This window comes from Delphinapterus leucas, chromosome 21 (assembly GCF_059928025.1).
Source record: "Delphinapterus leucas isolate spDelLeu-1000000601 "Yukka" chromosome 21, BTC_Dleu_Yukka2, whole genome shotgun sequence".
Lineage (NCBI taxonomy): Eukaryota > Metazoa > Chordata > Mammalia > Artiodactyla > Monodontidae > Delphinapterus > Delphinapterus leucas.
The window spans coordinates 26,852,179-26,857,202 of record NC_143149.1 but is presented as its reverse complement, the minus strand read 5'-3'; positions in this window follow the sequence as shown (position 1 = coordinate 26,857,202).

The window sequence follows — 5,024 nt, the reverse complement described above, 5'->3', positions numbered from 1 at the left end:
TGGAACAGTTATTGCATAAACACTGTATATACCCAGATCTACTCTAGATTCCAGGGAATCAAACAGTCTTATATTTGCTTTATTTTTAATTTTAATAGTAAGTAGCCAGGTTTTTCATGTATGTGTTGATAACTTGTGTTTCTTCTGCTGTGAGAAGAAAACTTGTGTTTTTTCTTTTCTTAAAAGAGTAAGAGTTGGTGTCTCCTATATGAAACCAAAGCATAATACCGGAATTGAAGTTAAGTGCAGGAATATAAAAGAAACACAATTCCAGCTCAGTTAAGCAGTGAAGAGTTGAAGTTGGCTTCACTTATAATTTGTATAAAACACATTTTGGGGGTTTTACTTTACTTTCGTTTTGCATATTGTTTGGACCAAGAACCTTACACTTTAAAATGAATACTAGAGTATTATTAATTGAACCCATTTAATGATGGGAACTCTTTACAGAATCCTGAAGAAAAGATCATCTCGTGGAGAACCTTGGTCTTTTTGCTTTAGCAATATTTTTCCAGCCAAGGAGATAATCGTCTTAGCGTTGGGCATCCTTTCTTTGGAATTTGTACTTTTCCGACCTCATTCATATACTGCTTGTGAAAGCTTTCTTGATTTATATTAATGTTTATCACATGTCTATTTTTTTGCCTAACTCACATAAACTCTTCGGGAAAAATTATGTTATATATGTGTTTTTGTTATCATAGTGCTAAGAGTAAAATAGGCATTCACAAATTGTTGAATAAACTAATTATTCGGAAAGAAAAGTTAGAAAGATAAGAGGCAAACAGAGTCTTATAATACTGAACAAAATAGATGTCAGACATCATTTTGCTTCATGAAATTAAAACATACAAAGACTATGTGATACACTAATCATTTATCTAGTGAATGACAGAGCCAGGCAGTTTGATGTAGGACACAAATCTCTAATGAATAAAGTTCAGTGAAGTTCAGTTATACATACAAGACAAAAATGATTGAGATTACTGAAATGTCCAGGCAGTGAGCCATAATAGACAGTTTCTATTTTTGCAGTTTTTTAAAACCAAATTCATCAGCTTGAAATATTATTAATTATTGACATATATCTAATCATAAAAAGCAAAACTAAATTTATATTTTATTTCTTCTTCATTTTGACTACCCTTTCATATGGACCCATAGTCAAAGATTGTGAACCAATGAATATGATAAAATAAGCACCCTGTATTATTCATTAATTATCATAGAGCCATATTTAAGGAAGGATAGGATATTTCTCAATGGTATAAAATTACATTATTTTTTGTTTGTTTTATTTTTAAACACAGGTTCTGGTTACATGGGATTATCTTATTTAAAAATTTATTAAACTTCATGTTTATGATTTATTCAATTTTGTGTTTTATACTAATAAAATTTTATTAAATTATATAAAACAAGCTTTTATATCACTTGAACTTCAGTAAAACAATGAGAACCTAAAATGAGTTTATTTCTTTTTTAGTAAAAAATTAAAATGTAAAACAAGCTTGTTTTATTTTCCTATGTTTTTATTGAGTATAATATCAGATAGTATAGTTGCATAAGTTTTAAGTATACAGTTCAATGAAATTTTCTAAACCAAACACACCCATAGATATATTCCCAACGCCTTACAACTTCAAACAGTTCCTTGTGTCCCCTTGTACTATCCTGACTTGAAACTCCAAAAATTGTCTTTTTTTAAGATATATATATAATGACATATACATCATTAATACATATTATTTTGTATTTGTTCCCTTTGTCAACATTATATTAGTGATATAATGCTATTCATATATTTGTGTGAAGCCATAATTGTTCTTTTCCATTGCTGTGTAGTATTCCTTTATATCATTATACCACACAATGTACTGTCTATTCTACTTCTGGTAGATATTTGGGCTGTTTCCAAATGGTGCTCATATGAACATTCTTGTACATGTCTTTTGGTGAGTACACACACACACACACACACGTCTGTTGAGTATATACCTGGGAATGGAACTGCTTAGTCAAAAGCTCCAAAATTATACCTGTAGCAGCTTATTTTAGCATCACCACTTAGCCCTGGAGGGATATTTACATTTCTACCTGTGCAAGATTGTCTCTATTTAAATAGACTCTGAAGTAGGTCCTATGCTCCCAAAGCAAATTAAAAATGAAATCCAGGAAGAACTGACAGACTGTTCCCTAGAACTCTGAACAGCTCTAATTACATTACAATACGTTTAGATGGTTTAGCACAAAATAGGCTACCTGTCTTTTGAGAACTGAAACCTGAGTAAAATTTCCCCAAAGTGTTTCTCTTCATGTGCTCAGGGAAGCGTCAACATTACCCATTAATGTTGTAGGAACAACTGTAGGGGTTTTTTTGTACTACTTCATTCACTGTTGTGTTTGACTTCTGTTTTTACATTTGGTAATGTGTACAGTTTCACAATGCTGATTCCGTACCTGAATTTCTGAGCTTTACAATTTAAGTCATCCCCATCATCAATGCCTTCATCTTTGCAGTCACCCAGAGTACAACGTAAGATTCTAATTCATCAGCCACAAGCTGGGCAAAACCCCAATCCTAGAGGAGCAGAGAGATGAGAGAAAGGGAGCACCCAAGCAGGAGAGTAATCTGTCAGCTTCCTCAACTCCTGCAAACAGGAACTTCTCTGAGAGGCATGACTAACTAGTTGTCCCCAGCCTGCCTGCAGGAAGCCCACCACAGTGCCTGTTCTGTGCTACAGTGTGAAAGCAGGAGCCCCGAAGTTCTCCAGATCATCTCGCCCTGCTTCTTTAACATAAGCATCCTGTGTGACTTATCCTGAGAGGAGAGACATACAAATAAGACGGTAATAAACGAGCAGAGCTGTCTCAGGCGGTAATGTATGTGCAAAGGTGTCTGTGGGGATGTCATCATTACTGCCTAATTTGTGTGGCTTTCTATAATCATTTCCATTTATCTGCTATCTAGTTAAAAGCTACTAGTTTATCCATTTCTACATGGAGATCCATTATAAGAAAGCACTTCTCTTTGTAAAGTAAAATCCATTCTTCCCTGTTCCCTAGAGTGAACGATCAAAGGTTAAATTATTTTCTAGACAGGCGCTCTGCACCGCTGAACAACTCAATCTGTGTTCTTTCATCTCCCCACCTCTCACACACTGTGGGATTCTGTGCTGGTTCATTAGCTGTTTACAGTCAGGGCTCCCCCTTTTCTAGCAGGCTCTACAACTCCAGAATGGTCTTGGTTTGGGCTCCCTTCTCATGACTTCTTTTTCTGTTTATGTTGTAAATTGCAAGTGGGGAAAAAAAGATGGAGACCTCGTTTTTATTTGCAAGCAAAACTGCATTCTGCAATTCTTATTTTTTTTGATGGGGAGGAATTAATGGTAGGTTTTAGAGGCCACTATACTAGAGCTATTTAAATTTAAATTAATTAAAATGAAACAAAATTGGATAGTTTGTTCCTCAGTCACACTGGCCACATTTCAAGTACCCAATTGTAATGGATTCATTGCTACCTAATTGGACAATATGGATTATAGAACATTTCCATTGTCACAGGAAGTTCTACTGGATGGCACTGCTCTGTTCTACTGAAAAGTCAAATCCTTTTAAATAAGAGCATCCTTATAGCCTAGTATACTGTAGGAACTTCGTGAAAAAAGTAAATCTACTTTAATAAAAGTTCATTTGCACAGATTCGTGGTTGCCAAGGGGAGGGATGGATCGGGAGTTTGGGGTTAGCAGATGCAAACTATTATATATACAATGGATAAACAAGGTCCTACTGTATAGCACAGGGAACTATATTCAATATGCTGTGATAAACCATAATGGGAAAGAATATAAAAAGAATGTATACATGTATAACTGAATCATTTTGCTGTACAGCAGAAAATAACACTGTAAATCAACTATACTTCAATTTAAAAATAACTAAAAAAGAAAAAAGAAGTCCATCTGATACATGAATGGCAGAGGAACGGAACTGATGTCCTGGCAACCTGAATTGCAACTCATTGGGATTTTCTAGTTAGGAAACATTCCTTCCACCTATAGAGATCTTGAGAAATTATATGTAATTAGCAAAACAATGTAAGGAAGAAAATAAATGACCTGGTTACTGAGAAATGAGAGATTAAAACATTCAGATACATGCCAATGACTAAATAATACCTCAAGCCAGTGAAATAAGAAATGCCATCAGGAAGCACATGATTAATTGCTGGATGGATTGTAATTGTTATATAAGAAGTCTGAAGAATGAGAGGATGAATGGGTGGGTGATCAGTGAAAGAACCAAAGCCCTGTGCATCATTTTAGTGTGAATGATGTCATCAACACCTTCCAGTTGTGGTGATAGATGTGGAGGTGATCTGGGTACACCACCATCAGTATCCCTTTCATCACTAAGCAAGATTTCAGAGGTCTTCAGGCTAGACGTCTGAGTCCTTCCCTGCTTCCTGTGTAACTCCCAGTATTGAATACTCTTCCAGAAAGGACCCTTTTTCCTGATGGAGAAATCCCACCTTCTCAAAAGATTATGGTAGCTCAGCTATCCTGCTGGGATCAATGAAACAGTCTTCACCACCTCTGCACTGGGCTCTGGTCATCACCACCAGAAGAGCCCAGGCCTAATTCCCAAGGGTCCCATCCTGCAGACGTCATGGAGACTGCCCACTCCCATAAAGGATTTAATTAGCTCTGGCAAAGGAAGGAGGGAGGATTAAGGGCTGATTAAAGAGCTTACAGAAAATAGATATGATTAGGAGAATAACCCCCTGGAAACCCAAGGCTGCATGAGACAAATCCTGCTGGGCAGACTGTACTCTACCAGCACCACCGCTCCTGCATGACTTACAGCAAGAGGTCACCCTGGAAAGTTGGCGCCAAGAAGAGGTGCTCCATGTGAAACAATTTAAGGAATGAACAGAAACACACACAATATACCTTTCCTCAGAAAGAAAAATGGAAGTAATTGTTCCCCACCATTTCATGAAGAAACAAAATAGGAAGTGTTT